The sequence below is a fragment of the Lemur catta genome, chromosome 20, assembly GCF_020740605.2.
Source record: "Lemur catta isolate mLemCat1 chromosome 20, mLemCat1.pri, whole genome shotgun sequence".
NCBI lineage: Eukaryota > Metazoa > Chordata > Mammalia > Primates > Lemuridae > Lemur > Lemur catta.
In genome coordinates this window covers 25,001,862-25,025,719 of record NC_059147.1, presented here as the reverse complement: position 1 = coordinate 25,025,719, position 23,858 = coordinate 25,001,862, and the positions used below count along the sequence as shown (strand labels likewise).

General features: G+C 39.0%; 1 long non-coding RNA gene across 1 annotated transcript; it reads left to right on the top strand.

Moving 5' to 3' along the window:
- The first annotated feature begins 7,145 nt into the window (after positions 1-7,145).
- On the top strand, positions 7,146-10,491 carry LOC123625468. The gene is made up of 3 exons (XR_006730512.1): positions 7,146-7,156; positions 7,885-7,991; positions 10,419-10,491. It is a non-coding gene; the product is annotated as an uncharacterized LOC123625468 (long non-coding RNA).
- The last annotated feature ends 13,367 nt before the right edge of the window (positions 10,492-23,858 follow it).

The window sequence follows — 23,858 nt, the reverse complement described above, 5'->3', positions numbered from 1 at the left end:
CTGATTCAGACAAACATGCCAAACTCAGGGGGAAAACAAAACTATGAAAAACATATAAAACGTGCTTGTGTCTATTTTTTCATGGAAGATGTTTTCTTTACATGGTGTATGGTCTCCATCCTTCTTTCTTCGAGACCTAACACTGCTATGAAGCCTTTACTGACTTCTCCAGTTCCTGGGGTTTTGTCTTAAGCTTCTATAGAAGATATCCCCTGCACCACATAATTACATTCTGCACCATATGCTGTTTTGTAATACTGGATATTTCTTTTCTATGCCTTCTTTCCGTTCCCATGTAGGTGGACAAAAATGCACATGGCGGGTGGCAGTATCTAGGGAAATGCCTGCTGAAGGTCCTCCAGGGCCATTATAGAGTAACTTCACTTTGAAGAACATGGTGAAGTCCAGTATCAGATATTCAGCTTTGTAAGTGCAAGAATTCTGTCTTTTCTGAGTCCCAGAAAGGATGATTGACTGGAGCATTGATTATATTTTCCTAACATTTGAGTTCTCTCCATGTTAAGTGGAGGCAAACTGAACAAAACAGGTGCACGCTATCCCAGCTACTTCTAAGGCAATGAGGGCAATCAATTTCCAGAATTCCTCCTAACAGGAGACCTGGGTGTGTTCTGAAGAAATAAATACTATACCTAAGGGATAGGGAGCATTGAGAAAATACTCCAGTGGAGAAAGATGGTGCCCAAATTTCCTTCTCAAGGAAATCACAGCTCCAGGAGAATTTTTTTTTTTTTCCTTTGACTGAGTTTTTTCCTTTAACAATGAGAAGCCTGAGCGTATGTGTGTGTGAGAATGTGTGTATATGTTTGTTGAGGATTGCATGAAAAGAACTGTTGTAATGATGGATTGTGAGAAACCTCACAAATGAAGAAGAGCTCACAGATGGTGCAGGTGGTCTGATAGCCCTGGTACCATCCCCACAATTGGATGAGGACTGAAAAAGGGGAGAGAGGTCCACATGGGCATGTCTGGCCTCTCTTTTGCCCCAGGCATTGCAAATCTGTCTCTCTCATCACCTGCTCCTCTCTTTTGATAGGCACACTTTTCTTTATATTAACACAAGCAGTTTTGCTCCAGACAACTCTTCCTGTTGCCAAGAAGTCATTTATCTCTTTTAGGTGATTTTGTATATTTATCACTTACTTTATTTTATGGTTTTTAATCTCAGAGCTTCTTATTGTTGCTCTGAGTTCTGGAAACAATAGATCAGCAACTTATTAAAACCTCAACTATAGATAATATAGCCAACACGAAATGTAAATTTCTTAGGAAAGAAATCTTGCTTTTCTCATTGTCTGCATCCCCAGAATTTCTATCACAGAATAAGACACAAAATAGAAGCTCAATAAACATTAAGAATATTTCCTGGGGCCCTTCGATGGAAGAGTCTATATTATATTTCATACATTTTTTTTTTTTTGCAACAAAAGCTTTTGCCTTATTCTTAAAGTCTATTATCGTTAAGTGTACTTTCTTGGTTCTAGTGAATTGAAATTTGTAGACTTAATCTTTCTCCTTCTGAACACATTTGTAATGCTTGGTCTTCTTTATCCTGTTGTGCTCTGTGTGTCATATATCATGATACCGTGTTTCATTTCATTTCTTAAAGAGAAAACCTACAGAAAGTATATTTTTAAAAAATCCTTTATTATTATGGCCTATAGCAATTAAAGCTTGAAATTAGAATTAAGGATCGTGCATTGCGATGCAGGCGACCATATAGATATACTAACATTTTTGGCAAGGTTTTTCTTTGCAGGCACAAACTTGTCATTAGGAAACCTAATACTCATTTTTTGCTTGATTAATTACAGCAAAGGCATAACAAAATATATATTGTGTGTTAGAGCATGCAACATTTGTAAAATTATAAATCACAGATAAGCTGAGATACGAATCCACAACGTTCTGTCAGAAACTCACAGTAAGTATGAAATTTGTTTTTTGAAGTACTTTTGGTAAAAGAGAATTTATGCACTTAAAACATGAAGAAACACATCTTGAGAACACAACTCACTATCTAAAGTAGTCTGAGTTCTCCTCCCAGCCTCCCAAATTTACCATGGATTTACATATGTGTACCCTGGAAGAGATTCTTACAATTATACATAATAAATAATACTTATCACATAATATAAAATAATATCTACTATTTTTCAAGGACTTCCTTTGTGTCAGACATAAAAATAAGCCCTCTTGGAAGGGGCTGACAGCTTTCTGATTTAATCTTTACAACACTTTTGCAAAGTAGATACTATTTTATTATTACTTATTATTAGTTTTTATTATTGAGTTAAACTTACATTCAGTGAGATACACATATTTTACCTGTGTGATTTCATAAGTTTAGGCAAATGTATACATCAAGATAGAGAACATTTCTGTCACTCAGAAGTAGATGCTATTTTTAGCTGTAATTTCTTGATAAGAAACAAATGGGTTTAGAAGAGTTAAATAATTGGCCCAAAGGCACACCGGTAGTAAATAGTAAAGCTGGTAGTCAAACCCACAATTCTTGTAACTGTATCAGGACTCCCAAGGCTTAGCTTCAATACCTATGGACTTTCTTCTTTTTTACATATATATATATATATATATATATATATATATATATATATATATATATATATATATATATAAAGGTACAGTTTAGAAAGAAAGCATATTAGAAGTCTGAGTGAGACTAGCTGACATCTAACAGTGTTTTTCAGAACTGCTAATCATATCCTATCTTTGTAAGAATAGAGATTCTTGTTTTATCCCTGGAATTTTAATTTAGTAAACTGTAGTGTAGATCTATAGTCTGATTTTTTTTTTTTTATATGTTCCTTAGTGATCCTGAGTGTCACCGTGTTTTTATCAGGACAAGCTATGTAATGCTGCAGTCACAAATTAACCATGAAATATCAGAAACTTAACAGGTTAAAATGTATTCTTACTCACAAATCCACTGCTTGGAAGACTCTCCAGAGAAGATATTCTCATTGCAGTAACAACCCACGATGCTCTGGCTTCAGCTATGCCATTGCAATGTTGATGTCCATGTAGTAGGCAAAGAGAGAAAATCTGGAGGGTTGTGCACTGGCTCTGACATCTTTGCCAAACCCATTGGTCAGACAGAATTCAGCATGTGGCCCTACCTCTTGCAAGGGGCTGAGGAATGTGAAGGAGAACATAGGCATTTGGGGAAGAGCGAAGGTCTTTGCTGCAGTCAGGTTCCAAAAATTGTTTACCTCTCTGTTTCTTTCCTTTCCAGGAAGTTTGTGGATCCAACATGGTACAGAGAGATTTAACCTTCTATTTTTATAGGAAGTAATCCACTGTGACAACTCTGCCCCACCATGTAATGCTTGTCCTTGTTTTCTCTTTGACCAGCATGGTGTAATGTTTGCATGAAAACATTATTATATTATATTGCGGCTGATCCAATGGTTCTACCATCACTTCTCGTAGCTGCTCTTCAGTTCCTTTGATTTAGCATCCTGTAAGTTGGTCCCAGCCAGAATGCTTTGCATGCCCACCTGAACTTGCTGCCAACCTCATGCCTGCTGGTGTGCTAGAAGGCAGAAGTTTTAAGGTTCTAGCTACAGTGGTTATGAGCCCATTCTGGAGTCAGATTGTCTGGCTTCAGATCCAAGTTCCATCATTTACTAGGTATATGAGCTTAGCAAGTGACTTAACCTCTCTGAACCTAATTTCCTGTTGAGCAAAATGGAGGTAATTATAGTTTCTACCTCATGGGGCTGTCATAAGTATTAAAAATGATAATCCACGTAAGTGCTTAGCGCAGGGTCTCGCATATGGAGAGCAACCAATATACTTTGTCTGCTTTTTATAATGAGATGTCTTTGAGACTGCTGATCTGCCAATACCTAATAAAAAGAGACTCCTCTCTCTGCCTTGCCTTACCCAGAGTAATGGCTTTCACCATTATATGCTGAGAGAGAAGCCTTTTTCTGTGCCTTCAAATCAATCAATTTCAATTCATTTCCCCACCTTCTTGTAAAGCCAGCTTTGACCCCATCTTTCAACTCTAAACGATGATCTTATGAAAGTTAAAATGAAATTAGCAAAATGGTATTTTTCTGTCAATGAAAGTAAAGCAGCTATAAAAGGGTGGGGAAAACTCACATCTCTCCTACTCTACACTCCATGAGGCTGTGTGTTATCTAACAACAGGAGGATGTTAAATCATGCAACATAAACTTTCTTCCCCCAGAGTGGCAAGTGAGCTATTTTCAACTTTCTGTTGTGACACGATTTTTTAGGTTGTGTCAGCATGCCTATTACCAATTTACCTCTTTGCGAACTGTGTGCATCTTCTCCAAGAGCGTTTCTGGAGATCTCTTCCCCAACGGTGTGTAGGCATTTCCCTGAATGTCTTCCATGAAATGCTGGTCTGGCATAATTAGACGAGATATATTGTCCTTCAAAATGTGCTTTCTTACTCAAATATGAAAATACTGCAGGCTCTACCTACCTCAGGTATTCATAAATAGATACTGGCACGTCAGTGTATAGATTAGTACCTCCAGCATATATTTCTAGACATCCTTAAGTAATATCTGTTTAGCTTTGTTCCACTGATCACCTATAAAACCCATTTGGCCATGAAAAATTTATTTTCACAAAAAAGGGTGTTCCAAAGAATGATACATTAGGTAGGACTGTGGGCAGGATTGATGAGAGAACTTAAGCTATGGAAGTTTGCTTGCTCTTTAGGTTTAGAAAGATAATAATAAAGGGGCTATTTCTTGTCTGATCTGATTGTATAAAGCCAATGGGAACCATAAGCACAAAATTCCAATTTGTTTGACAGGGCTGAGACTGAGAGGAGAGGGGAGGGGATGCTTGTTGCAGGTGCCACACCATTTAAGGAGGCACCAAAATGCATAAATGATATTTTAATGCAATATTTTTTAAATAAATAAAAATGTTTAAAATTTTTTTAAAAAGCAAAATTCCATGATGAACAAGATAGCAGATTTTAAATGAAGACAGGATCAGTATTTCTAATTTTTTTTTTCGTTTTGCCTTGGTCTTTCCATATGGCTATTTACAGTACTGTCCCTGTTCCTCTCTTTATTTAAAACCTTGATATTTTGCTCATCATGGAGTTTTGCACTCATTTTTGATATTTTAAAGTAGTACATTGAAATATCATGTCTTGATTTCTTTTTTAAAAATGTTAATAGATTTACGGGGTACAAGGTGAATTCTATTATGTATGTATGTATGTGTGTGTGTGTATACATATATATATATACACACACACATATATATTACATAGTGGTGGCATCTGGGCTTTTGGTGTACCCATCACTTGAGTAGTAGTGTACATTGTATCCCATAGGTACTTTTCATCCCTCACCTCCTCCCACCTGCCCCCTCTAATGTCCATTATACCACTCTGTGTTCCCTTGTGTAGCCATAGTTTAGCTCCCACTTATAAATGAGAACACGTAGTATTTGGTTTTCCATTCCGGAATTACTCCACTTAGGATAATGGCCTCTAGTTCCATACAAGTTGCTGCAAAAGACATTATTTCATTCTTTCTTATCACTGAGTAGTATTCCATGGTGTATAAACACACACACACACACACACACACACACACACATTTTAGTCCACTCATCAGTTGACAAGCACTTAGATTGATTCCGTATCTTTCTGGTTGTGAACTGTGCTGCAATAAGCATGCAGGCACTGGTATCTTTTTGATATAATGATTTGTTTTCCTCTGGGTAGACACTCAGTAGTGAGATTTCTGGATCAAATGGTAGATCTACTTCTAGTTCTTTGAAAAATCTCCATGCTGACCTCCATAGAAGTTGCACTAATTTACATTCCCACCAACAGTGTATAAGTGTTTCCTTTTCAGCACATCCATGCCAAATATCTATTGTTTTTTTTTTTACTTTTTAGTAGTGGCCATTCTAATTGGAGTAAAATGGTATCTCATTGTGGCATTAATCTGCATTTCTCTGATGACTGGTGATATTAAGCATTTTTTCATATAATTTTTTAATTCGCCTTGATTTCTGAGTATTTTGGAGCCCCTTCCTCACCTCACTCAGGTTCTGGCTTTGCTGTTAGACCCTTGCACCAATGTGACTGGAGATGAAACAGTAAACACGTTTTATCTTGGGCAGAGTTTCTGCACCAAGTCAGAGGAGGATTAAAAAGGAACATCACACTCATGTCCACAGCGGTATTATTCACAAGAGCTAAAAGGTGAGAGCAACCCAAATAGTGCATCGAGATATCATGTCTTGATTTCTTGTTTAAAAATTTTAATAGATTTATAGGGTACAAGGTGCCAGGGACCAGAGGATGGGAAATGGGGAGTTGTAGTTTAAAGGGTGTAGAGTTTCCGTTTTGCAACAATACAAATATGCTTAATGCTACTGGTATGCACAGACAAAAATGGTTAAGATGGTAAATTTTATGTTATGTGTATTTTAGCACAATTAAAAATTTTTAAAAATTCAAATCAAAAAAAAAGGAGAAATGGCAAGGGTCAGGGACAGAGGTGCATATCATCAAAAGCAGAACTTAAGAGTTGAGGCAGGGAAGTAAAGTGCCAGGGAAGGGAGCAGGGAACATAGTGGGTTGGGGGAGTACCCTGGGTGAATTCCAGCCTCAGGGCTTCTACTTGTCATTGGAACAGCCTGCATTGAAAATGAGGCTTAAACACCTTGATTCAACTTCAAGTATTTTTTCTGGTTCTTCTTCTTCTTTGGCTACCTCCTTGGGGGGAAAAAAAGGTCTTTAAATATAAGATATATTTTGATTAGAGCTGCTGTCTGTTAATGTAGGCCTTCACAGTGCTGATGGACTGGCCAAGATGTGCAATACGCTTTGGATGCTTTTATAGAAAAGCTAAGATTATTTTTCTAATAACTCTTTCATCTGCAGCATCTAGTTTTTCCATTAGGAAAACTAAAATAGCCTGTGGAATTGCTTTTTGTCCTTCTACAATAACAGACGCTGCAGCGAGCCAGTCACTTTGGGCAATATGTAGAATGTGATATGGACGCGATGAAAAAACTCCGTCTTCATTCCACACCCTTTTGGGAGAAGGACGTTTTGTGATGTCTCCTTCATGTTTCTGGGTCACAGAACATCTTCCCTTGTGTGAGTGGAACAGAGATAATTTATATCAACATATGCTGAATGACTGATCTCTTTGAGGGCAGATAGCATTCATAAATAATTTTAACAACTGACAAAGAGCTTTGGCCATAATAGGTTCTAAGTAAGCATTTCTTAAAGGTGTTTTCTCTCACCGGGACACAAGAGATGCCCCTTTCTGGTCAGCGGGAGCAGGGATGGATAGTCAGTATCAGTCAGGATAAGCTAGATTAAGCTGGGATAATAAACATTCCCCAAGTCCTGATGACGGAAAAAATGGAGGTGTATTGCTCTCTCGTGCTACGTGTCTACTGCAGGTTGTCTATAAGGTTATCTTGCCTTCTGTCGTGGTCATTCCGGGACTCATGCTGAGGGAACATGCTTCCTCTATTGCCATAAGCAAGAGTACGAAAAGGTCTGATGAACCAAGCATCTTCAGCTCATAAGTGACACACCCCTTTGTCCACATTGCACTGCCATAACAACTCACGTGGCCCCTCAGGTTCAACAAGGCTGGTGTGTAAAATCTTCCCCCAGAAAGGGCCACAGCAACAGCAAACTGGAATAGCTAGCGAAGAGCACTATGATCTACTGGCGGTTGAAGAAAGGGAAAGAAAACCACTATCGCTACAATTTTCCAAGGACTTTATGCAGTGCCCTCTGTCAGTTGTCATTCAGTTTCGACCACAACCCTGTGAGACACATATTATTCTTTCTATTTTTTTTAATAGGTGAAGAAGCTAAGTTCAAGATGACTCAGCAGCTGGTGTTTGAATCCATTCCTAACAACTCAAAATGCACGTTCTTCCCAAGACAACATTGTGATCCCCACACTCAGGTATGCACAAAGCAAGACCTAAATCACCTGTGATGCAAACCATTTTTGTCAGTGCTGCAGCCCAGTATGGACGTCCATGTTAACTCATTAGGCAGATAAAAAGCACAGCATGTGAAGACTGATAGCAATGGTTACGTATGTTCTTCTAGAAGCAGAATGGTGCTAGAAAGGCAATGTTACTCACCCCACCTCATGTATTTTTCCACAGGAAAAGGCAGGTGAGCCTCACTGACCGTCGAAACACAGGTTATAAAACTCCATAAAGAAAAATATTTTTTTTTAAAAATTAATATTTCTGGAGCATTGCAGACGAGTCAAAAACATGCATTCCTAGAAATGGCTAGGCATAGAGAATTAATACAAATAAATTCATGAATAATACAAGCAAAGACTTTACCAGGGCAATGCATGCATACCAAAGCCAAAGGCTGGCCACAGAAATCCAGTGTTGAAGTACAAGTTCAACCCTTCTGAAACAATTTATAAACCATCTTTAAAATCTCGCTCATAGAACTCACCACCCGCTTTTGACACCATTCTGTTTCTATCCTATCCTACCGATATTTTTTGAAATAGTAAAAAATTATTTGGTATAAATACTTATCAGGCTATTAATGACAAAAGTGAATTAAAAATGGAAAGAGCCTAAATGGCTAATAATAGGAAAATGAGTAATAGTATGAATCATCTGTTTGAAGAAAGGCTACCCCACTGTTATAGACTCATTTACAAATAGCTTAAAATAACGTGTGAGGATGGCTTGGCTTGCATGTTCAGTGAAACTATTAGAACATAAAATGAATGTGTTCCAAGGTCTCCACTCTGTAGGACAAGGGACCAGGAAAATGAGCAAAAGTATACGTATATGTAGGAAAAGATAACAAGAAAATATATATGAATATGAAATCTACTCATACATGGTGTTAGTAGTTTTGTATATAGTCCATATGACCCTACATGCTTATCACATTCATTGTTTATTTATCCAGTAGATATTTATGGGGAAGCTACAACGCGGTAGACACAGTTCTAGGCATGGCAGGGAATAAAATCAAGCTATCTCGTGCTGCTTATATTACAATGTGGGGGAGGGCATATGAGCAACAAAGAAGCATGTTTACCTGGTTAAAAGAGGGCCCCGGACACACCAGAAAAGTTGGCTTTTGAAGCAAGGTAAGTTTGCTCATCATAACAGAAAAATGACAGAGCTTGTGGAAACAGATGCAGGGACTTTGCTGTATTTGGCGATGGACGCAGGTGGAACTTCTCTTCCGATACAGCTTCTATTTTCTCAGCAAATTAAGAGAGATTATGTTCTCTTCTCAAGTCGCACAGCAATAAATCATAGAGCCCTCTTCATTGCAGATTCCAAAGTATGTTCTTTCCATGACAGCACAGTGGTCTTGCTCAGCCTGCATCAGGGTAAAAACCTAAAACTCATTTACATTTTAGATATCCTCATTTAGTGGTAATATTCTGAAAAGAGGGCTCACCTTCCATCTATCAAAGCTCATATTGGAACCATGTTTACTGGGCAGAGGCATCCACTGAACTTTTCCACATCTACCATAGTAATCCCTGAGCTGATTTCCCAAAGTTTCCAAAGCCCAAAGTTAATAAGAACTTAATATCTATAGCAAGATTATGAGGTCAGTATTAGTAGCATCATTTTACAAATAAGTAAATTAAGGCTCAGCAGGATTAAGAAACTTAATCACCATCGTACCCTCCACCACCCTAGCATGGTTCGGGGGCGGACTAAGTATTTGGTGGATGAAAGGAGATCACCTATCTTATGACATTGTATTACCTAGTCAGCTTTCATTTACAAGAAATAGAAAAGCCATCTGAAATGCTTTGAACTATACTACTGCTATTTCAAGTCTAAAGCAGGTTAATTCAATGGCTCGTCACCATCCCAATGGGCTAGGTTTCACCAGCTGCACATTTTGCCACCCTTAACTGGTAGCTTGTTTGAATAAGGCAGCCTGGCACATGCAGCTGGCACTCTCTAGAGGCTGAACTCAGGGAATATTTCTGTCTTGTGTCTCGTGGAGATCAAAGAAAACCTTCCCAGAAGCTGTCCCAGATCGTGACTATAGACTCAGCTAGATTTTGTACCTACCGTCTCATACTGTGTTCCTTTCTCTCTCTCTCTCTCTCTCTCTGAGATATACTTTTTCCTGATGGCCTTAGCAGCCAATGCCAGTTAGGTAAAGCTTAATTCCTCATAGAACAGCTTAAATTATCCCCTAAAAAGCTATATTTTTAGAAATCACAGTCCTGAGTGCAGTTCGTCTAGGATTCATCTAGGGTTACCTCTTTCTTAGGATTTTATCGATTGGGTTGAAAATTAATGGTTTTATCAAGTCCTTAAAGCATATATTTTTATACTACTATGAATTTACTTATGAAACTTAAAATCAGTTTGCAGAGATGAAGGAATCCATTACCAGCGCTATCATTTATCTGCTGATGATTCTACATCAGTGAAATGAGGAGTGACCTGTTTAAGGTCAAGGTCAAGCCTCTTTTTTGAAAAAGTAAAAATCTACTGAGTGGGAACCATACCAGGTACTGTATACATAAACCTTAACCTTCAGGCTCTATGTGATGGGAACCTCCCTTATTCTGTTACTTTCCTGACCTTACCTGCTACCACTGCGCACACTCTCACCCAGCTCCAGACACCCTGCTCCTGTTGGCGTCCCTTTAACTCAGTGCATGTACTCACGCTTTGTGGCTTTTGGAATTCCGCTCCTTTGCCTGGGATTAGTGTCACCCTATTTAGAAGCTTCCTCTGCCCCACCATTTGTGAACTAGCTACCCTGCCTCCTAACGACTAAGACTCACTGTTCCTGGGTTACTCCCCTCCCCACACCTGTAGCGTTTTACAGCACCGGCAAGCTATATATTTATCTGTAAATTTGTATCTATCTTTCTCCTCCTACCAGAAAGTAAGCTTCTATTTTGTTTCTTATTATACTCGAATTACCCAAAACAGTGCCTAATGTGTAGTAGGCAATCCATGCTTCCAAGATAAATGAGTGAATTGTAATCCCTGGGTTTAAGAGGCTCTTAGTCTATTGGGAAAATAATGCAAACCTACCAGCCAACAAACCGATCAACTGCTGACCCACACAGCAGACATAAGACCACCCACCAAATGGGTTCCATTGAATTAACAGCACCCTACCGAGTGGGACAGCCTGAGATCCATTCCCATCTCCACCCATTCTGCCTGACAAGCTTAGGAAATCTTCAACTCTCTAATCCTCAGTTCCCCCTCAGTGAAGTGCATTTAATACTATCTCAGCTGACTGATAGGTAATCTCTGTAAAACACCCTACACGGGGCAGGACATACACAGTGCTCAGTTGACCCCTCAACAACACGGGTTTGAACTCTGAGGGTCCACTTTATATGTGGATTTTCTTCTGCCTCTGCCACCCCTGAGACAGCAAGACCACCCCCTCTTCCTCCTCCCCCTCCGCCCCAGCCTATTCAACGTGCAGACAATGAGCGTGAACACCTTTAAGATGATCCACTTCCACTTAATGAATAGCAAATATATTTTCTCTTCCTTATGGTTTTCTTAATAACATTTTCTTTACTCTGGCTCACTTTATTGTGTGAATATAGTATATAGTACATTAAACACACAAAATATGTGTTAATTGGCTTTTGTTTTGAGACAGGGTCTCATCTCTGTCACCGAGGCTAGACTGCAGTGATGTCATCATAGCTCATTGCAACCTCAAACTCCTGGGCTCAAGTGATTACCCTGCTTCAGCCTCTCAAGTAGCTGGGACTACAGGTGTGCACCACTGCACCCAGCTATTTTTTCTGTTTTTTCTAGAGGTGGGTCTTGCTCTTGCTCAGGCTGGTCTTGAACTCCTGGCCTCTAGCAATCCTCCCACCTCAGCCTCCCAAAGTGCTAGGACTGTGCCTGGCCTGTGTTAATTGACTTTTTATGTTATGAATAAGGCTTCTGGCAACAGTAAGCTATTAGTAGTGAAGTTAGGGGGGACTCAAACGTTATACATGGATTTTCAACTGTGTGGGAGTCGGCATCCCTAGCCCCTGCACTGTTTTATGTATAATTTTATTATATATAAAAAGAGTGAGATTTGATGGGGACACAGATGACCTCTACCTGGGGGATTCAGGACAACAGAGAGAAGATGAGCCTATAACCCAGGTGCTCTGTAGACATTTATTCATCATTGTAAAAAGGGTGGGGTATCTAAATGTTTTAGCCTTTTAAAACGTTTATGTATAGAGAGATACACCATTATTCTCCCTTGTCTCTGATCATCAATCCATGTTATAATTGGAATGATTGGTGTAGGAACAAAACAACTACCTGAGCGCTAAAGCACCAGCAAGCAGGAAATACTTGATGAAATACATTTTGATTTATTTCCTGCTACAGTTGCCCTCTTACTTCACATTAGTGAGCAAAACCAGGGATGTTCAGAGTTATAATTCGACGTATGTCTAATATTATATAATTAAATAAATCTAAGTTAATGTTGTCATCCTATATCATGTGGGTGATTTCCAAATTATCCAAAATTTTATATGATTTTAATGTTTCTTTTTTGTCTTCAAAGTAGAGAATATGACAGTTTATTTTGCTTAATTGTACATGCAAGATAATACAGACTATTTGACTATGATTTCTGCATAGTAGGTGCACCAAAAAACATTAGATTTCAAAACTATAAACTGCCATGGTCATTTGTGTTTGCAAAAAAATGTACAACTTGTGTCAAAAGAAGAAGAAAATACACACATTATTTCACTTAATAACAATCTAGGAAATGTTGAGTCGTTATTATTCTATATTAGTTCTACTCACGTTCACGCTAAATGAATAAAGCGGAATTAAAAGGTGACATTTGGGCTATTTCCTAAAAAAATGTGATTTCTCAGGCTTTAAATACATTTCCTTGGCTCGTGTTTTCATCTAGGCAACTTTGCTACTTTAATGTGATTTAAAATTAAATTTGTTCTTTGGTTCGTTACAATGCTTAGCAAGTTAATAAGTTTATAAATCATAATTAACTACAACTTTCTGTTCTGTTGCTCTTCTGAATTGCTTTCTTTTTGATTTTTTTTTGTTTTTTTCTTTTCCCCCATGTAATTTGCCACATTCGTACTTTATTTTAAAGATGAGTAGGCCTCATTTTCAAGGGATGATGAGTTGCCTTCACTGAAAATGTGTAACCATGTCATGAATGAAATACACGTGAGTGTATGAGTGTACCTGCTTGCACATGCATGTGGACGTGAACATGTGCATATATGTTTAACTGCCTTCCAGAGAGCATCTTTTTTTTTTTTCCTTTAAGAGGTTTCTCTTCCACTTGCTGGGTGCAATTCCTGAAACATGCGAAACATGCTAATTCCAGTATTCCATCAGGGATTCTTTATTTTTGTACAATAAAGGGAAGTCAAATAAAGTATAATGAATTTTCAAACACTTCAGCAAAGCTTTAATATGTTCAAAGAGAGAGTCAAAAGGCCTCAGTCATTAGGATTCTACTTGGGGAATTGGGTGAGCTTCATTAGAGTACAGGACCACAGGGGGCAGAAGGGATTCTTGCAAATGCCTTTTTCTTCATCGTAGCACATCACAGATCTTCCCTAGTGGCTTGTTGAGAAAGAACTGTGATTTTAGCAGAGAGGGGTACAGAAGTAAGCGGTAATAATTAAGGGGGCATAGACCCAGCTGTACACATCCTCCCCAACCTCTGGCCAACCCCACCCTCACGAGCGTTACCTGTATGCCAACATACACACATGCCATGTCGTTCTGAGACCTAAGACCCATCTGTATTTCTTTCCTAAACCTCAACCTTTGTCTCTCCTGATTGTTCCATATTTCTGTGGCATTTATAATATTTCCATGAGAATATCATGATGCCAAAAAGAAATATAAGAGCAGATAGTGGATCTCAGGCTCTCTTTGCAGTTCCCTCACGTTTTTCACAAGCACTGTTTTTCCCTCTGCAAGACATGAGGATGGATGCCCTCCTTGCATCCAGCTTTTTCTCCACCCTCAGATCTATGGCGGTGACAGCTGGCATGTCTTATACTCACTCCCTGGTTCGTTTTGCAGCCTGTGGGAGGCATTTCCATCTCACGAGACCATCTTCTTTAGTGACCTCTTAATTGATGCTGCTATAAATCCCCCGCCTCCGGCACTCCCCTCAGCCCTGCAGAGCTGCAGGTCACATCGCCCACCTCAGGATGGCCAGCCCAGGTCAGCACCTGGAACAGCTCCTCTGGACCCACATCCACAGAGAAAGACCTTTACAGCAATGTACTGTGGTGACCCTCTTGACCCTCAAAGAACTCCACTAGATTTTAACTTCCCCCTTTGGTCTCTGGTCTGGTTTCCAGCATTAGTAGGTTTCCATACGAATATCTCCAAATGTAGATACTTGTCTTCAAAACCCGATGACTGAGGATTTTCTAGAATACTCTGCCTAACATTCCCACTCTACATTTTCCTTAAGATGCAGAGCTGCTCCTTGTCTGCATGTTAGAAAATCAGTCTGCAATGTAAGCCCTGATAATACCGATTATAAAATTGGTTCAAAATTAATATTTTTTTTTTGGTAAAAATGCAAGCAATTCAACATTCTAGGCCCAGAGAGACCTCAGATAAATGTTGTTATAAGTGAGCAGGAAATAACACAAACCCAACACTTATCTAGAAAATCCTTTCTTCTGAGGTAGTCAACTATGGTAACACTAATATAGAGAGTACTTGGGTTCTGGCACTGGCTCTCTCACAAATCTTAAATAATCTTAAACTAGTCTCTTCTCTTCATTGAAATTTAATTTTCACATTTTTAGGAGAAGGAAACATGTGTTTTTTCAGGGTATTTCTCACCTCTTAAATTATATGGAAGCCCTGCTATGTTACATTGCCAAGGCATGGTGCAAGATGGGGAAGAATTTGTCAACATTTTTATAATTCTCCACCCCACGTCTCAAGGTCGATGGGAGAGTTAAGGCTAACAAAGTATAAAGTGCTTAAAAACATAATAGATGTTCAATAAATTTTAGTTTTTATCACATGCAAGCATTTGATCTATTTGTATTAATGTATTAGAGCATGCCACAAGTTAAATGTCTGCATAAAGTCAAAATAGAATACATTAAATATCCATTTTTGCTATATTGATTTTTAAATAACAATAAAAATTTTTCTTCCCTCCAGAGGCAAGATGGAGAAGGTAACTTCTTTGAAGTCTGTATTAGGTAGGTTACATTACCTTGTGCTAAGAAAAGACCTCAAATCTCAATAGTTTACAGCAAATGAGGATTATTCTCAACCAGTTTCTAAGACCATTACTCTTTGGAGGTGGCCTGTACTGTGCTATTTTTGTGCCAGAACTCAAGCTGAGAGAGAAGCTTCTGTTGGGAATGTTGCCATTCTGATGCCGGAAGGGCCATGCATCTTGGGACCACACAAGGACAGAGTTTCTCTTTAATGTGCTCCTGTCATTTCAGCTCATATTTCATTCACCATGCCAGTCACACGATCAACCAAGAAGGCAATGAGGCCAAAATATTTAACTCTTCCCAAGCAGATACCATAGATACTGGACAGTTCCATGTCAAAGGAACAAGACATCTTGAAGTATTAGAGGAGAGAACTAAAACATGTGCCAGACATCCACTAGATGAAAATCATTTGGCACCAAATGCCAATATCCTGGTCCTTACTCTGTCATTAACTTGCCAGTGTGATTTTAAGCAGTTTACTTAATCCCTTAATTTTAAATGCATGAGGCCATTTTTATTTAAAGTAGAAATACTACTAGCTTCCTTGCCTACTTTCTGGAATTGGTGAGAAGAAGACATTAGGTGATGACAGCGTCAAAGTGTTTTGCAAATCAAATAAAATCTAAATAAACAAAAGTCCAGTGGGATCCAGGTATCAGATGACACCTTATTTCTTCACCCCACAGACCGGGGATTGGTCTACATAGGAAGACCCGTTATGCCAGGATCCAGCAATATCTGCAATACTGGAGCAAAAAAAAACAGGTAAAGATTTGCTTCATTATTTGTGTCTTGAAAGAGTTCTGATTTATTGTATTGCTTCCAAAGAGATGTCCAACTACGGAAAAGGGATACTCTTTTAGATGAAAAGGAAGTCTGCACTTTCTTGACCAGTCTGCAGACTCTGGTGTGAATTGGGCATATTTTAAAAGTTCTGTCTGTCTGTCCATTAGGGCTTTGGTACTCTGTACGTGGCACAAGGAATTCTTCTTTTAACAACAAAACAGAGTCGCTATCCGTCTCCAGAGCTTAATTTCTATATATTCCAGTGAAGGAGAACTATCCCTTTAAATATAAGCATCTTTCCTACTCTCTTTTTGGATGAGATGCAAAGAACAAAGACCCGGAGTCAGGACCCCTGCATTTGAGGCTTGTTTTAGTTTGCAGACAAACTGCCAAAACCTATTTGGTAACAACGTACCATAAACTATGAGACTTAGACTAAGAGAAATGTATTATCTCACAGTTTTGGAGGACGGTCCGACCTCAACAGGCCAGGCCATGCTCCTGGGAAGACATTAGGGAAACAGCTTTTCCAAGCCTCTCTCCTTCCTAGCATCTGGTAGATCCGTGGCTTGCAGCAGCATAACTCTAGTCTCCAATGTGGTATTCCTCCTGTGTGCATTTCTGTCTCTGTCCACATTCTTATAAGGACATCAGTAGTAGCAGATAAAGGCCCACCCTAACAATTTCATCTCAACTAGCTCTATCTGCAACAACTCCGTTTCCAAATGAGGCCACATTCCGAGTTAAGGTGGGGTTAAGACAGCAGCACATGGATTTCTGGGGATCCAATTCAACCCGTAACAAGGCCTAACAATTTCCTGTGTGATTTTAATTAAATTGTTTTTACTCTCTGTTCTCCAACACCAGATTCATTAAGTTGACATCCTCTTGCCAGGAAATGTTGAGAAGCACCCTCAGTTTCCAGATCCTAAGACCTTGAAAACCCAAATTAATTTTTTAGAAGAATAAAATCAACCAAAGGGACAAAAAAAAAATAATTTGACCTGCTGATTTTAGAATCCACAAGAATTCTTGTTCTCCCTCAGCAGCCTTTGACCTAGGGAGAGAATCATAAAATGACCGAATTGAAGGAAGTTTTCATGGTCGTAGAGGAAACTGCCTTCCCTGTCAAGTGGCTTTCTTGTCTTTGTATAAATGCTTCCAGTAGCAGGAAACTCATTACCTCTAAGGCTGTCTACTTCGTGTTAGGGCACTTGGGCTGGGCAGGCATTCTTTCTGACACTGGGCAATTGCTTTCACCCAGAGATTCAGATTTAACCCTCTGTGACTAGACTGAGCTAATACCATCTACTTAGAGCCAATGTCAGTTTCCTTCTCCACTGATGATCCTTATGTCAACACCCTCAGGATAAATATTTGAAGCTGCAGCATCCAGAGAAAAAGAAAGACAGCTTGGATGTTCCTGGATCTTTTATGCTTAAGCCAAAATTTCCAGGTTCTTCAGCTCTCCCATCTGAATCACACAAAAGCAAAAATAATGGTCCAATCTATCCAGTATTTGAACTAATCATTGAATCAAGAGGAAAACCAGCGTTAGTTAGGACATCCTGTTAGATAAACATGAGCTATGGCACCTTTACCATTGCAATTAAAATGATTTAAAGAAAAAATATCTTTGCACTACCTTTAGGAGGGCAGATTAATTATGATATGCTTAGAAACCATTAATATCTGTGTGTGCCTATCAAGCAATTATTCAAACCCACGCATTCATAAGAAAAATAAATTCTCACTAGAAATTTGCATAGACAAATATGAAAAGTTCATTTCTAAACTCTGCTATGATTTATACACCCACATTTTGATAATTTGAATTATGTATTAAACACATACTTTAAATATACTTGTCATTATACCACTTTACACAACAATGTGTTATTTCTTTTGCTGGGAATTTATTATTAATATATATATTTGTCAGATATATGCAAATGTACCAAGAAATGTAGCTGCATTTATTGATAACAATGAAATTAGTGAAGCATCTCTGAATGAGGTTTTAATTTACTATTACTCAAAACTGAATAAAACTGTAAAACTTGATTTATACATTTGTCAAGATGCTAAAAAAAGGGGTCTTTTTAAGGATAGGAGAGAAGGACAATTAACATGTTTCTACTTTTCTTATAGGACACAACACAATTTACTAAAGACATCAATATGAATATGACATTGCAGTGACCTACAAAATAAAAACAGAATCTAGCCTAGACAACCTACCCATAAAATTATATTCACATGTACATAAATGTATATATATTCTATAAAATTGACTATGATAGCTTCAGGGCAGCACATGGAGGTGGGACAAAAGAGAGATTACCAAAGAATAAAAACACAGAGCACAAAGAATGTTAATCGTGGTATTATTTAAAACACTATATTATAAAAGTTCAATGAATCCTAATGAATCAGAGGGTTTATTTGAGCCTAATAATGGCTAAGTACTTCTTAAAATAAAATCAAGAGAGATTAGGGAAAAAAAGAAAAAATATTAAAGAGTCTATCTTGAGCTTAAAAGTCAGCAAATAAAGAAACATCGCATGTCAGGTCAGTGGAGAACTTGAAAATTCGTTCCGATTTCACCAACATATTTAACTCCCTCCAAAGCTGGGTCTTTGTTTCACAGTCAAGCCATTAGATTCCACCCTTGGCAATATTTCCTCAGCTCCTAGCTCTGCATTCTGTTATTTATTTCCCTTTCTGCCACATAGAAATGGAGACTTAATAAAAGCATATTTTATTTCCAATCTGCTATTTCATGGTTCTTGCCCTGATAATCATTACTTCTCTTTATTGCAAAACAATTTCTTTCTCGAAAGACACGCATCTTGAATGACCATATTTATGTGCTGGCTGTTCCCCTAAATGATAGCAAACTCCCCGTTATCTACACCGGCTCTTCTCTGTGGGTTGCGGACAAGGCTGGATTGAATGATTGATGTGCTTCCTTGGTGAGGGAGGCTCCTGGTCTGACTCCCCGAGGCCAGAGCTGAACAGCCTAAGCAAAGTGGAGGGTTGATAAATTACTCAAATATTTTTGCTCAAGTTATCCTGGAAGCCCCACAACCCTAAATGGATCTGAGGACAGAGGAAAAATGCTGCTATGATTGCACAGAACCCAAATCAAGTTCATAGTCCCATCCCCTTCTGAAGCAGAATAAAGTGCCCCTTTACCATCTCCTAGGAAACTTGGGATCAAGTCTAGGTCCTGCTGTGAAGCCCCTGTAACATCTTTTTGTACCTTCATTTCCTCACCTGTAAAATGCGACTTCACTTCTTCATTTGATCCCTGCCAAATAAATGACAGTCGTGCTGTCCTGCCTTCATCAGTGAGTGAATATACAAGTGAATCGAGATCAGAGAAACTTAGCCATTTATTTCCAGGTCATCCAGATAGCAAGTGGCTGAGCCAAAGTTCCAACCAATTTTGGGGGTCCCTGTACCTAAAGCCATCTCTCCAGGGATGTGTCTAAGAAATGTTGCACCAGAAAGTCAGAACTAAAAAGAGTTAGACCTCTGCCTACCCAGGACATGAAACTCCTTTCTCTGATTTTTTTGCTTTTTTTATAATACCTGGAACAATCCTTAATTTGCACCATCTATACACATAGAAGTTTCACTTCTTTTCACCTTGTTTTCTTTTTATTTGACATGGTGCACCTTTAGCTGACTATCCAGTGACACCGTATCTGTTATCACTGCAGCCTCCTTGAACTTTCCTGCCAAGGATTTGATCCAGATGGAACACAAAAGTGACAGACGAAATACAAACAGAACCACCTCTCAAGGATTGCCCATGGGAAGAAGACGGAAGTCACTTCAGGTCACCCTGGAGTTACATTTGACTCTCCTATAACTTTTATTCCTATGTAAATAAACTCACAAAGATAGGTGAGGAGCTCAAGAGAAGCCTTGAGTTTCTATATTTTTCCTAACTTCTGGCCAAACCTTCTCCTGATGTCCTTGTGAACGAAGTAGGCATCTCTCTTTCCTTTCACAGCATGCAACGAATCTGAAAGCAGGAACAAGAACCACAGAAATTACTGTGATCCCTGTTTCTTCTCATGCTCCCTTGGCAAGGCTAGCATGATTTCACTTCGAGTTATAATAACAAGAGGGTTGAGAAAGCCTGAAATCAAGACTTTTCTATGTCAAATACTTTACTACATCTACTTCAGAATACATCCCTAACGAATGAAGAAAATAAAACAAAACACCTGTAGTTCAGGCCCGTATGATCACATTTAATTGGCATTCTATCCAGCCCAACACACTTATTTCTCCCGCTGAGTTCCATACCTCTGAGAATGACCTCACTCTTCACCACACACACAACACCCTTGGTTGGCATCCTGAGGGTCCTCTTGCCTCTGCTGCATCTACTGACGCTGTGGACCCCAGCATCCTCCTTCCCTCCAGCTGTCCTTTCTGTTGCCCAGACAGCCTTATGGAGCCATGCATTTGATTCCCAAGCAATGACGTGACATATTGTCTTAGCCATCTTCTTACTGTTCCCAGAATAGTCTCCTTAAATTGCGCCTGTAGAGTGACAGGGACCAGAAGCTGGGAAGGGGGACATGGGGAGGAATAAGAGAGAGAGGTTGGTTAATGGATACAAACATATAGTTAGACAGAAGGCATAAGTTCTACTGTTTAATACCACAGTAAGGTGACTATAGTTAACATGTATTTTAAAATAGCTAGAGGAGAAGATCTGAAATGTTCCCAACACAAAGAAGTGATAAGTGTTCAAGGTGATGGATATGCTAAACACCCCAATTTGATCATTACACATGGTATGCATGTATCAAAATATCTCATGTAGGCTGGGCACGGTGGCTCACGCCTGTAATCCTAGCACTCTGGGAGGCCGAGGCGGGAGGATCGCTCAAGGTCAGGAGTTCGAGACCAGCCTGAGCAAAAGCGAGACTCCATCTCTACCAAAAAATTAGAGAAAAAAAAAAAAAATTAGCCAGGCATGGTGGTGCATGCCTGTATTCCCAACTACTCAGGAGGCTGAGGCAGGAAGATCACTTGAGCCCAAGAGTTTGAGGTTGCTGTGAGCTAGGCTGATGCCATAGCACTCTAGCCCGGACAACAGAGTGAGACTCTGTCTCAAAAAAAAAAAAAAAAAAAAAAAAAAAATCACATGTACCCAATAATAATGGACAATTATTATGAATCAATAAAAATATAAAAAAAGAGACTGTGATCATTTTCTATGCTTGTTTGCAAACCTGGAGTGGACAGCTCATCCCTCTAGGCTCGCCCTTGCCATTCACTCATTGACACCTCTTGTCCCTGACTGAGGCCCTAGAAGTTGCCTCTGGGCATGGTGCTGCTTCTGCAAGGCCTTCCAGGTCAACAGTCCCTCACGTCTTCTCTGCCTTGTCCACTCAGGAAGCCCTTCGTCATCTCTCCAGCTTCAGCTCATGTCATCTCCTCTGTGAGTTGGTTTTTGTTTGTTTTTATAGCACATCAGATAAAATGGCACGTCGGTGACCCCTTCATGAACTCTGTCGTGTCACTTCTATCACCGCACCGAATTTATTTGTACAAGATTTGGTCTCCTTCGTTATACTGTGGTCTTCTCGAAATCATGTCTCATCTAACTTTGTATCTCCAGCATCCAGCATACGGTCTGGTATGTAGAAAGTATCAGATAAATATTTGTGGAATAAACAAACAGAAACACAATTCATTTTCTCCCATTGCCTGTCATCCACCTCAGAACAACCCTTTCAGACACTCTAAAAAATTATTTTCATTGTCTCAGATTTTGCAATAACTCAGACACTCTGTCTATAACACTTATTCATCATAATAACTTTGGAATAATTTCTCTGCGCGAATATTCAGGGTCTCATCCATAACTAAGTGAAATGCAGCCTGAAATAATCAATCATTATTTTCTAAACCAAAGACCCTGTAATTAAGGAGTCTATCAATGTGCCAACAAGTTATGAGTCTAGAAATTAATTTTTGTTTGTTAAAGGACCTTAAAGATAATGTAATATGGGTCCATTGTGGATTAATAAATTGCTTGTCTCATTTCACGTGTTCTTTGCTATTTAAATTCTGTGGGAAAGAGGGAAAGTCACGCAGTTTTATTTCTTCAAAACTTTGACAGGATGCACACTTTCTTGCATAATCAGAGGAATCATCATTGTTTGATTGTCACATGTATGGAAGGAGGAACTGAGTACCTGCACACTTATGTCAGGCTACATAGATAGGTTATTTCATTTAGTCATCTATTGAGTTCATTCATCCGACACACATGTACTGAATGCCCTCTTCATGGCAGGCACACATTGCTGTTCCTCTTTTGCAGATGAGAAAACCTGAGGCTCAGAGACTGGGTCTCACTTACCCCTGGGCTTCGTAGTTAGTAACCGGCAACAGGATTAGAATCCATGTGTGTCTGACTCCAGGGCCCATGTCTGCACTGCCATACCTTTGGTCCATATGCATTTGATTCTAAGGCCCTTACTTGACATATTGTTTGATTCCTTTTTTTTTTTTTTGGAAGCAATTAAAGGCAAGTTGAAGGAAAGCCCAGAGAGGACAACATTTGGGCTCTGATGCAAGTCTCACCAGTTGAATGCAGGTCAATATGGAAAGGACAGACAGGAACAAACCAGCAAATCAACAGAGGTTGTGCTGCACAAGTAAACGTAAGTTCAGAAGAAACGTCAATGGATACAATTGCCCCATGGCAGTGGTTGTCTATCGGGTTGAATATTTCCCCGATGAATAGAGAGTTAAAAGTTTACATCAGGAATACAGAGTCTCTTATGGGTTGTTTTACATAATTACACTTGAGACAATGCTACAGTAAGCTGTATGTAGTTCCTATCTCAGAAGTCTTTATTCAGTCAACAAATATATTAAAATCGTTTACTACCTGGTAAACACTGGTGTATAGCAGTGCTTTTGACTGACGGATTTTCATTTTTGACTAAATGTTTTATTGTGGTTGCGTGTATCTGAATAAAGCAATCTCTCCAGATACTGTTATAGGTGAGTATATATAATGTGAGGACCCCAGCACCCAACCAGCACGTAGATTGGACAAAACTAGTTAAGCCACCTTGCTTTCAGAATGTTCACCTTTGGACAAAGCCAGAATCTTGTCCCAGGGTGCCAGATGTTACCATTTCTCATTTAATCTTCACATCATTTCTCCCTGTGACAGCCAAATTTATCTTCCAAAGCTCATTTGCATTTTAAAACCAAAGTTTCAGTTCTTTTACATTCACTTCCTCTTGTCACACATTCTCTCTCCTCTTTCCCTTTACTCTCTCTCTCCCTCTCTCTTCTCTCTTTCTCCGCATTCCTACAAAATGATATATTATGTGCATGCCAACAGTCAGTATTTATTAATATTATGTTTACTGATGAATGTATGTATATAGTGTTCATAACTATTACAATGTACAACAATTATACTTCCTTAATTGAAAAATATCCCACACCTGGCAGTGGTAGTTCCCAGGTATAATTTGGAGGGATTTGTAGTTTACTTTCCTGCCACTTTATTAATGACACATCCACCAAATCTCTGAAGGAACTGCAAATATCTCATTGTGGTCTGGACCATTTTTTCCACTTTTCTCCATCATCCTTTTCCAACAAAAACTGGCTGCTGCACAGCTATTTGAGACATCTCTTCACTGTTACTCTGGGTATTCCCTTTGCCTCTCTCCTCTTAGGGGTCTGTCATTTCCTGGACCTCCAGTCTTCCTCTTT